Source organism: Ostrea edulis, chromosome 3 (genome assembly GCF_947568905.1).
Source record: "Ostrea edulis chromosome 3, xbOstEdul1.1, whole genome shotgun sequence".
NCBI classification, from domain to species: domain Eukaryota; kingdom Metazoa; phylum Mollusca; class Bivalvia; order Ostreida; family Ostreidae; genus Ostrea; species Ostrea edulis.
This window is the reverse complement of record NC_079166.1, coordinates 80,562,563-80,575,207: the sequence shown is the minus strand read 5'-3', so window position 1 is coordinate 80,575,207 and position 12,645 is coordinate 80,562,563. Positions and strand designations below refer to the sequence as shown.

The 12,645-nt window shown below is 35.4% G+C and overlaps 1 protein-coding gene across 3 annotated transcripts in view; it reads left to right on the top strand.

Annotated features, from left to right (window-relative positions):
• Positions 1 to 10,361: 10,361 nt before the first annotated feature.
• The window catches only part of LOC125676189 (uncharacterized), a 92,819-nt gene continuing 90,535 nt past the window's right edge, over positions 10,362 to 12,645 (top strand). For all 3 annotated transcript variants that reach the window (XM_056159122.1, XM_056159121.1, XM_056159120.1), the window contains exon 1: positions 10,362 to 10,439. The gene's annotated coding sequence lies outside the window, so the exon portion shown is untranslated. The remainder of the gene's footprint in view (positions 10,440 to 12,645) is intronic.

Here is a 12,645-nt window from a genome sequence, read left to right as displayed (position 1 = left end):
GGGCCGTAGCAATGGCGGTTCTTTATCGTGCCAACGCCTGTGCAGCGATACGGAATATCTGTTTTTAAGGTCATTACGGAAAGACCCGTGATTCTCACTTTTAAATGCCGAGTGTTTGGCAAAGGAGCAATCACTGTCTTTGTTTATGTCTTAGGTTTGATGCGGCAATGACAGTAACGGTTCTCGAACTCACGACCTGTCGCCCACAAACCAAGCGATACCGCCATCAGGTCCATGCACGACTAGTTATTTTTGAAAATACGTAGCTAGCTCTAGTAAAAAATGGAACTGTCCAGAAAAGCATGCACATTTTTATTTTGTCAGAATTCAGTAGATTCGGGGGACTTAATTCAGCCCTTGGGTCCCCACCAATTGTTAACAAAGAGTTTGGCTTGTTACAACTATTCAATGGATTAATCTTAAGTTATCGTTTATCGAATTTGGTAATGCGCGAGATGTTGAAGAGGTAAAGTTCAGGAGCCGCGTTTCGCAGGAATGTGCCGTATTTGCTAAGTGTAATGGCGTACACCCCCACTCCCAATTAATTGATCGTTTTTATGCGTCTTATGTGATCAGCATATTCAAACTAGTCTCCTATTTAACCACTGGTTGATCTAGATAATTCTGAACGAAAGGATGCAGTAAACTGCTGGATGTCTGGGGACTGTCTTAAGATCCCTAGTGAGTCCAGTGCAAAACCTTGGCAGAGGGGGGTGGGGGGCTTACAGGGGGAGGGCGAAGTCAGTGGCGGATTTAAGAGCCCCCCCCCCCAATTTTTTAATTTAAGGTTAATCTTGGTATCTTGTTTAGAAAAATGTATTAAAAGATAAAAGAAGCAATAATTTCTTCCATTCCCGGAGAAATAAATGACAAAATATTTTGATTTCTTGAATTACTTTATTGAGAGAACTTAATTTTTCCAGAAACCCTTAAAATTTGCGTCATTTTACTAATTTCACTTTATTAAAAATGACATATTTCAAGCCCTATAAAATCTGTAAAATCCAGGAGCTTTCGGGGGCTTCGCCCCCTGGACCCACTGGGGGCCTCCTCAAGGCGCCCCCCAGACCCCCTGCCTCATAAAGTGGCGCCCCCGTAACCGCAATTCCTGGATCCGCCCCTGGAAGTCCCCTGGAACAAGTGCGTTTTGACAAAATAAAACGCACATGCATGCTTTTTTCGACATCTATATATAAAATATCATATTTGTGAAGAAAAGGGGGGAGGGTCTCCCGGCGCAAGATTCCACATTGCTAGCTACATGTATGTTCAACTAGTCCTTATATGGAACCGATCGCGGTAGTTCAGTGATATACCCTTTGGTTCGTAACCGTGAAGTCGCATGTTCGAGTTCTACTCGTGTCATGGCTGCATCAAACCAGTTAATACTTTCCCATACGCATTGCTATCTAAAAGTGAGAATCACAGATCTTTCGGATAATGTGACCTCAAAAGCAGACATCCCGTGTTGCGACAGGCGTTGACACGTGAAAAAAAAACTCCCACTGCTACGCCACTGTGCGCGTACATGTAGCATAGTAAGTCTATTTGTAGTATGTCAAGGCTAAATATAAGTGGGACCTAAACTAATGAAATCCTTCATAACAAATCAAAATAAACAATCCCTCGGATGCAATACAAATGAAAGATTTTGCAATGCAAATGGAAATTATACAATGCAAACGAAAAAAATATATAATACAAATGAAAAATATGGAATACAAATGGAAAAATATACAATACAAATGGAAATTATACAATGCAAATGAAAAATTATACAATGCAAATGGAAAATATAGAATACAAATGGAAAATTATACAATACAAATGGAAAAGATCAAATATTGCAACGTTTGACATGCCGTAGGCAATGCTGTACAATTTTCGAACATTTGTTTAAGCCTATATACCTCATTAGTGATGTTAACAAAAGACGGTTAATATGCTAAATAGAATAAGGAATGTCGCTTATTGTATAGGGGAATAATTTCACGGGTTGTAATTTTCGCCCCCCCCCCCCCCATTTTTTACCTATTCGCGGGTTCATAAACTCGTGGATTCGAATCACTATAAGCCCCCCTTTTTAAAATCACAATCTGCATCAAAGATTATTAAATATAAAAATATCCCCGTTTTCTTAAATTCGCGGATTTGTCTAAACCGCGAATATAGCGAAAATGTCCACCGCAATTTATTTTCCCCTATAAAGTATATAATCCAGTGATGGTAATAAAATTATTTGTGGATCTCATTATTGACATCTCTTGTGTTAGAGGAGTAAGACATCCTGTAAATAAGCACTTTTAATTGTTGTGGGTACCTCATTTATATACTTATAAATAGATAAAGAAGGTGGGCAAGCTTGGCGAACGATAATCCTATTTTAAACCGGGCACAGACTGCGAATCAGTAATTCATTTACAATACATACACCTACAGTACTGTACTAAAACGGTGCCATAAATATTTCATATAACTTTAGAAAAAGAAGTATAGAGAGGTCACATCAAAACAAAATATGCATTCAAAATTATTATCATATCTTGTTTGATAGGCTGCAGCATCATGTACATCATACATTTAGCGAACACGCACACTACGGAACTTTCTGAATGTGCCGGAACGACCGATTATAGTTGACGTTTATACACCACGACCACGTGGTAATAACCAATTGTAGGGCAAAGTTGATATTGATACAAATGATGTTTCGCCAGCAGACAGTCCGTAAAGGACTGTGCGCTGTTTTACGATGACGATCCAGGTTACATGTACTATTGACCAATATTGACCAGTGATTAGTTCCTGAGTGTAAAATAGATGGGAGAGAAAAGGCAGATTTAGACGCTTATCATTGGATGCACGGCGTGATGTTATACATAACATTTAAATGCAGGAATTTGATAGCAAATAAAATATTCCATGCTTGATTACATGTACTTAGTTGATATTGTAATCCGGAAGTGACATACCCTACAAATTACGTAAATAAAAGTCAAGAGTCGGTCTATACCTCGAAAGTCCCGTCTTACACTAATGTCTGGAGTATCCAAGGTTACAATTACACTAATGTCTGGAGTACCAAAGGTCACAATTACACTGATGTCTGGAGTATCCAAGGTCACAATTACACTAATGTCTGGAGTACCCAAGGTCACAATTACACTGATGTCTGGAGTATCCAAGGTCACAATTGCACTAATGTCTGGAGTACCCAAGGTCACAATTACACGGATGTCTGGAGTACCCAAGGCCACAATTACACTGATGTCTGGAGTACCCAAGGTCACAATTACACTAATGTTCGGAGTACCCAAGGTCACAATTACACTGATGTCTGGAGTACCAAAGGTCACAATTACACGGATGTCTGGAGTACCCGAGGTCAAAATTACACCAACTCCTTGAGTACCCAAGGTCACAATTACATACCTGCAGAACTGTAGCTCTCTGAAAAAATATTTTGACATAACAGAGAGCTACAGAGCCACCCCTTATAAAAACCTTCGACTTACGGCGCACAGAAAGCTGCGCACGGTTGAGGGCTTATATCGTTGTATTCTTGAGTTGCTGTCTCATAAATTTAATATAAAAACATTCTTAACATATTTTCTTACTATACTTGTGTCTAAACATGCCTTCAAATATTCATTAAAGCCCCATACGACCTGAAAACTCCCAGCTTCAAATGATTTCGTTTGTTGACGTAGCGCGGGTTCGAATCCTGCTCGTGCCGGTAAGTGAGAAAGTTTTCCGGTTTACTTTCGAAAGGTCGGTACCGTTGGTCTCTTCCCAGGTACATTGTATCTGGGTTATCTCTCCCACCAATAAAAACTGGGCGCCACCAGATAAGTGAAAAATTGTTGTGTGTGGAGAAAAACATTAATCAATCAATCAATTGGCAGTACTACCGCCCCCCCCCCCCCCCCCCCCCCCCCCAAGGCTTCACAGCAGTAATTCAAAACGCTACTTGCATAAATACAAATACATCTAATTTAGTTTCGATATTCAGTGTGTTTTCATTACATATTTCATTCACATGAACCATGGTTTTCCTTCCCTGTGATGCTACAATATTTTGAGTTCTAGTAAAATTTCCATTATAATAAAAAGATTAACTCCCAAATAACTAAAACTATCCACTACATGAATTTGAATGCCATTATAAGACCATCCATCCTGTGTGCTTAATTTAAAATTGTTTCTAAACACTAGAATATTTGTTTTCTCTACGTTAACATGTATGTTCAATTCGTTGCTATATTCATATATTATTTTTATCAAATGACCACATAATCAAATTTTTCTGAAATGGTAAATATTATATAAAGTCCAGGTTTAAAAAGCACCTACTAGAAACTACTGTACAATAATTTTTCTAGTATGAGCTTAAGTAGACATGATTCTTGTACTAAAAATAGAAAGCTTTTCTTTTCCATTTAAAAAAGAAACAAAAACAAAGAAAAGCAGGTGTCCAACGTGTTTAATTTTTCACGCAGCAAGGAACAAAGACTCCTAAATAGCTGAAAATTGCCCATCTTTTAACTAGAATAATTTTAAGGTTTGCGTAAAAAAAAGAGACCATTTCTGTTATTTGTCGAATTGTAGAAACGTGTTTGGTAGTTGTAATGAATAAGATTAGAACGTCAGTTTCATTATATTTTTCTACCAATCCCAAGGAAGAGGAAGTGCATTATCCGAAGACTGTACAATACTTCAACTATTTGATATCGTCTTCCAAGGAAGACGATTAAACTTAACCCTTTAACGCCCAGTGACGCCTTTTGACGCCTTTTATGTGCCGACGGGATTAAATTGGGGGCGTTTTGTTAATAATTGGAAAACAATGAAGCAAATCATATTTTCTAAAAGTAGAGTAAAAACTAAACAATTTTTCTACTCAAAGTGTTTCTGTGCGATGTTGGGAACTAGTCGAAAACATGCATTCAAAATCGCACATCGTTACCGGAAAGTAGGAAAATTAAGCCGAAATGACAAAAATTGTGTTATATTCTGTTAGTAAAATCTTTTCTAAAAAGCAAAATATTTAAAAACGTATATCATATTCGGAAAGGTTGAAACATTTGCTTCATTTTTTCTTACGGTCATATTTAGGTACGGGCAAGTGCCATAGACCTATTTCTTCATGAAAGTAATGCATTTTATAAGTTAAACGCTATAAAAATGCACTTTGACGTCATTTGACATAATTAGCGTGCGTGTGTATTGCGCAAATAGATTATATAACGATACATAACTATATTTACGTGGAAAAACTAAATAAATTTATAACGGTAAATCTGTGATTGGGTTTTTGTTTTTGTTTTATGAATTAGAACTACTGTTTACAACCTAAATACAATGTACATTTATTTCCCTATGTAAGCGCGTCCGCCTTCAGCCTAGGTATACGTGTGTGAACAATGGCTAGTAGTACCTTAACGGATTTTTCTTACGGATTCTTACGTATTTCACAAATCCATAAAAGTATACGGAATGTTATGATTTAGACATGGATACCGACGAGTGATCTACGAATGCTTGTGATTGACTACGAGTCGGAGATCCGTAAGGACTCGTAAGAAAAATCCGTGAGTGTGAAGGTGGTATAATGCGCACGGGATTAGTGGTTTTTCTCTCTCTCTATCTTTTTCACATACATGTCCGCATTCAGCCTAAGTATATGTGTGTGAAAAATGGCTAAAGCGCACGGGATTTGTGTTTTTTCTCTCTCTATCTTTTTCACGTACATGCATTATATAATCTAGAAGAATACAGTTTTGTTTACATTTGAGTGTCTCGCATGCATGAATTAAAAAAAGGTATATATGTATATTTCCATTAGATGAATAGGCAATAATTATGATGTAGGCTATGGAAAGGACTAAAATGTACATTTTTATAAGTTAATCATTACGAACAAGTTGTCAGTGTGTGTTAGATGTAAGTATGTATACTCATTTAAAAGTGTTAGCGTTTAGATTATGATTTTTCCGTTTATTTGCAATAATAATCTATTAGAATTTAAAGAAAAATAACTTCAGTACAAATAAGTCAAATGAGTTGTTTTGACTAAATATTTCCATTTCTTGTTACGTTGTCATGACTGTAACATAAACAGCGCATAATTTAATCATGGAGTATAGCGCTGAAAGCGATACAGGCTCAGTTTTGTTGTCCGTTGGGTCACCGTCAGACATTGGTGTAGATGACTACAGTTATGAATAAGTTTCTATAATAAGGACAATGAATCAGAATATATAGAAACACGGTTACCGGTGTACACTGGACAGTCATTTGAGTGACATTACGGACGAGGATTTCTACTTCTAGGCGCATCAACTCCATTGCGTAAATATTGTAAAGTTCCATGAAGATTTGGTCCTTCTCATGAACTTGACTCCTTACATGAGGGGGCGGACAGGGGGTGGCCCTCTCCCCCTCTCTTCCCCTGAATAGTGATGAATTGCATATTTCATTTGGGTACTAAAGCATATTGCATGCCAGTTTACTACCCATATGCACGGCAACGATTATGATACATATAGATATAACAGGTTAACGCGATATTGCAAATGTATTCTTTATATTCTGTATTTGTTAATTGTTTCTTTTATCTGTTAAAACACAATGGGTACGGCATCGAATACGTATAGCCGTTGATGCAGATTAGATGTGAAAAAGGAAAAACGAAGGAGTTATAAGAAAAGAAGTATAAGAACCTCCCCACTAAACCTCTTTCTCCTCTTCGATTCACCTCCTTCCTCTCATCCTGTCCGCCCCCTCTTATATCATATATACTGTTACTTTCTGCTGATATTACCTCTTATCAGTTTTGGGGAAATAACAAAGGTTATAGATATGTAGGGAACAGAAAGCAGATCGAGTACAGGACAGCCTGACCCCAACTGGACCCCGACAAATGAAATGCGTATCTTTGATAGGAATTAACCAATTACCCGATATCAAAATATACAGAGACATATAATCATTTCTATGATATGTACTGGTCAGATGACAATGCATCGGTAATTTTTTTTAAATATTAGATGACAATGGCAACAATTTTGATAAAATTTCCGTTATTTGAAAAAACACCATAAAACACACACACACACACAAACACACACACATACACGTGATTCTACAGCATAAAATATGCATATATGTATATACAAAATATTGCAAACATTTTGAATTATGTCAGAGAAAAAGTACGATTATGTACGGTGCCGACGAAGACTCTCTGATCTACATATAATACTAAATAGTGATGCTTTTAAAAGTACGCTTAAAATATTAGTAATCAATTATCACTACATGTAAAATCATGCAAAAAACTGCACTCTATTGATTGAATATTGTTTAATGTCCCTCTCGAGAATGTTTCACTCATATGGAAACTACTTTGTAAAAAGGGATTCTATTATGTACGGTGCATACTCAGTACACAAAGACCTGCAGGATAACCGCATTACGACATGCAGGTATTTTATACAGGACAGGCACGTACATGTATGTAGCATAATTTTTCAACAGGGGGAGAGGAAGCCGGAAAAAATTCCTACACCATTGTCTAAATTTCTTGACGAGCAAATAAAAATAAATAAATGGATAAATGAATAGATAAACCAAAAACATACAAAAGTTCTTCTTTAGGACAATCAGCACTTAAATTCTCCAAACTCGGGGTGGGGATGCGGGAGTAACGTGCAATCTTTAAAATATTCCGAAAATAAATTTTAAACTCAGGGGTGTGACATGTATTAGCACCGACTCATAAATAATCCCAAACTTCGACTTCTTAAAAAGGGGGAGGGGGTTGCACACCTTTCAATACATGTACACAAGTTCAATTCATAACTTCGACTTTACAGTTTTATATTTCAATACTATTATAAAATATGGGAGGGGTCACCAAATATATCTTTTAACATTTAAAAGGTGTTGAGAAAAGTTGGGGGATGGCAACACCCCCTCCCCCTATTATACGTGCCTGCAGGCATTTACGAGTATTGCTGACACTATGACGAAGCATTATACCTCCTTATCGGTGCATGGCCGTATTAAACTGTATTTTGTTCAATGTTAAAATGTAGACCGTGTATTTTGTCATCAAAATATGTTAAGACAATTTCAACAAATTATATACGGGTATTAAAGGAGTACTGGTCTTCACAATTTAATGTAAGAAGAAATGGTGGATTTCTAATGAATATTTATGAAGGAATTCTGTTTGTGGTGGCTGTGAGCTAGCGCAAGATAAAACATTATTAGAAACATCATAGGGAAATGAAAATTTCATTGACAGTATGCACGAACTATAACTCCTCCTCTATTGTTCAAATAGATTTTCATTATCCTGTGTTCCGTCTGACTGCCTTGCATCGCTGGCAAACACCTGTAGACCGTCCAGACTCGCATGCCGCCATGTTATTGTTTACTCTACAGATTGTGCGTGCAGGTATCACACCGGTAATTATTTTCACTATATATTACTATAGAGGGGAAAAAATCATTAAAAATCAGTTTACAAAATTGATGCCGAATAACGCAGTCAGACACGTTCTATGTTACCTATCTCGTCTGCCGACACCAGAAAAACAACACCCTACGCGGCATTTTCGAAAACAAAAATTGCCCGCAAAAAAGACCACCCTCAAATTCATGTGTTTTTCACATATGTGTAAACAGCCGGAATGCACCTCAGGAAGTAGCCTCAGTTACCAACAGCAAACAGTTCCTTTGTATACATTTGGTTATTTCTACCAATTACACAAAATTTCCTAATCAGGGGTACAAAAATTAAGAGAAAAGAAGAAGAGGAAATGAGAAAAATTGCGCAAGGAAAAAAAATATTTCTTTAAATATATGGAACTACAATTGCGAAAAATGGGGCGTTCACTATCCAACTCGGAGCATAACTTGTACGTAGTGTATATCGTGTGTTGCTTGATATTGAGAATACGGTAACGATAATATCCAAGATTACGGCATATGTAGCTTTAACTAAATCAGGTAAATTTGAAAGTTTTCAATTTCAAGTTTTCAATTTCAAGACATCATTACACATACACGTAAGCCCCGATTTTCATCCATATCAGTTTTCTCTGTTGTGTTTGTAAAGAAATACATCCCAGTTTTGATATAAACAGGAGGGTATGGAATGCGATGTTTTACGCCAGCATACCTCATGAAGCGCGTTAGAAAGCAGGCCTGTTTTAACCGTTGTTGTTCATAACCTCATGTATTTTCAAAAAATAAATTCGTTTAATATATTCACATTCTATTTTCATCTGTTGGAGAATTCCAAACCGTTAAAGTATTCGTAATGAAGATTGATTGGCACAGTATTCACATTTATGCGGAAATCATTTCATTTCCTAGGATATATTTGAAATGTAAATATTCCTCTTTAAACTTCTGTCTTGTGCAGTGTATGGCCATTGTGTTTTAACGGCAAGAAATATTTGTTTTAAACTGCATTTGGAATCAACGGATGACTGATTTCTGTTTATTCAACAGAAACGGGTAGCAGCAATATACAATAGCTCGATTACGGATTTTAACCCACAGTGTGTACACAGTTGTATATATGTTCAGTGTTGAAATAGGGAAAACAAGAATAAGAATTACATGAAAATAAAATACTGTGTTTTATATCGATATAGATCTTAAAATGAAGCAGTGGAAACTGACTGAAATGTGAATAGGAATATGAAAAATATTACATGCATTAACAAAATACAGGCACATGGTGAATCCTCCAAATATCAAATATACATTCACTGCTCTGTTTCAAATATTTTCTTTTTTCCTGAAATCATTTATGCATGTTGAGTTTGATTGCATTACTAATATGTATTCTCATTAAATTGGTCATGAATACAATAGACAAGAAATGGAATTCGAATAACAAATAAGGTAGAAAATATGTTTTTACAAATTTTTGGATAATTATTTGCAATTGTCGAATCTCGTGAAGATTGTCTCATTAATCATTGCATTTTCAACATATCAAGATTTTAATGCATTCTTCCCGGAAAGGTTTCAACATTTAAAAAAAGAAATAAAAAAATTCAAGCGCTTTGTAAGTCCGAAACATATGATTTGATTATTTTTTCCGATGATAAATGTTTTCTCCCTTTGGGTGCCTGATTGCCATAACAAAATCACTATTCTACTTTCGTTTTATTTAGCGTTATAATTACTTATATGTCAAGTATTTCTGCGAAGAGAACGGTATGAACAAATTGTTAAGATGCTTTTGAGATAAATAGTCATTTGATATTCGAATTATACGTATATACTGTATCTGTAACTATTTTAAAGTACTACTCCCCTTGGGGCACCCCTTTTTCAATGACCTGTTTGATCAAACCATAATACATGTATGTGCACAATGGGAGATCATGCAGCTTCCAACAGAAGATAGACAGGTAATGCAGATTGATATTTAAAATGTATCATGGTTAGCATTATAAAAGTATTAAACCAACAACTGGTCAATGTTGATCTACTTATTAACATGCGTTAGTTGGACACAGAGAAAGAAATAAGGAAGTTTACGTGTAGGTTAAATATAGATTTAGGAAGTTTAAATGACGATGGAAATAAATAAGCTTTGGAACATGCTCTCATATCTCAATCGTAAACCCATTCCCGATCGATATCTTTGTCATGTTGTTTGAAATCACATTCACAATCCCAGTACTCTTATCTGTGGAAGATGACAGTGGGTTAAACAAGTATTGACCTGTGAGAATAGTCATTGTGATGTAAACATTAAAATCAGCGAGGGCGCCTCGTCACCAAATGATGCCGTTTTAAAATAAATCTTCCTTACTTCATTGTCTCCAGCTGTGGTTTTAGCTCTCTCTGACAATGGGAGAGGAACGTGCATTTTGATCGTGGTTTGCGATGATGTCGTTACAATAGAACAAAACACGGGTTTGATTATGTAAAAAAAATTCACGTCTACGGAACATCTTATTGTACTTTTGGTGATGCCTGTTAAGGATTATGGTCAGGTTAACATATTAATTAGGATAATTACGTTGCGCTTCGTCTGACTGACACTAATACACAAAACTTTCATATGTTTTCAATAACTAATAAAATACATGGAACTAGCACAAACGTTAAATTATGATGGAATAAAATATTCCTGATCATCTGTAGAACATAAAAAAAATGCGTATACCCCTTGTAAACAATTGGATGAGGTATTTACTACGCTAGACGCCCTGTGCTAATTAGGGATACAGTATTGTGTAGTTGTAATATCTATCACTGACATTAATTAAGGTTATAGTATTGTTTAGTTGTAATATCTATCACTGACACTAATTAAGGATACAGTATTGTTTAGTTGTAATATCTATCACTGACACTAATTAAGGATACAGTATTGTTTAGTTGTAATATCTATCACTGACATTAATTAAGGTTATAGTATTGTGTAGTTGTAATATCTATCACTGACATTAATTAAGGTTATAGTATTGTGTAGTTGTAATATCTATCATTGACACTAATTAAGGATATACTATTATTAGTTGTAATATCTATCACTGACATTAATTAAGGATACAGTATTGTGTAGTTGTAATATCTATCACTGACACTAATTAAGGATTTTGTATTGTTTAGTTGTAATATCTATCACTGACACTAATTGAGGATACAGCGTTGTTTAGTTGTAATATATATCACTGGCACGCAGAATCAGAGGATCAGCTTGGAGTTATGAATATTGACCCCATTTAGTAATATAAGACCGCTCCGCATGTGATGTGTTGGGGTTATTTTGTTTGCTTGTTAAGATTACACAAATCATGTCCTCCTCCTCCTCCTCCATATGATGCTATAATACTTTTATTTTCATTTATAAAACAAAGGAGACAAAGTGAATATCAGTCTGTGAGAGGAAAGCACTGGACGGGTTTCGAAAAATTTCAAACTAAGATTGTGACACTGTCTACAAGTATGATCGAACTTTTTTTTTGAGAGTGACTTTTTCCAGTTTTTTGTTGTTGTTGCGAGAAAGATATAGTATAGATACAAAATCTGAAATTTATCATGCCCAAATAGTTTTAAAGAGGTTCGTACTTGACATTTGGAGTAATGTTTTGGGACGTATATTTTTGATTTCCACATAAAAGGAGCAATAGGAAATTAAAACGAAAAACTGATATCGGAAACCTTGTTATTGAGCTACAATGTTATAAACGTTACCTTTTTGCACTTAAATCGTATTCAATTAAACTTGATTTGTCTGTTGGTGTCAATACAACATAAGCAACACAAATCAATAATTGAAAATAGATACATAATCATATCTTTTAAAACTACAGTTAAAGAAAAAATAATACTAGTAATGGAAATGCTTAATGACCTTTTTACACTTGAAATACGAAACAAAAATATGATATCAAATTTAAGTTTAAAAGGACATATTAGGAGTAATGACAATTTCTAAAATTTCACATAATTTTCAAGGTCTTGTCTTAAAATTTAAAATGGAACTAAAAAAAAAAGTGGGAATTGGAGACCAGATTTTTAGATTATTGACGAAAATACTGCATTTTTATACAAATTTTTTGAGCAAATCGATTTAAGGAAGTTAGTTCCTAAGCTATTAAG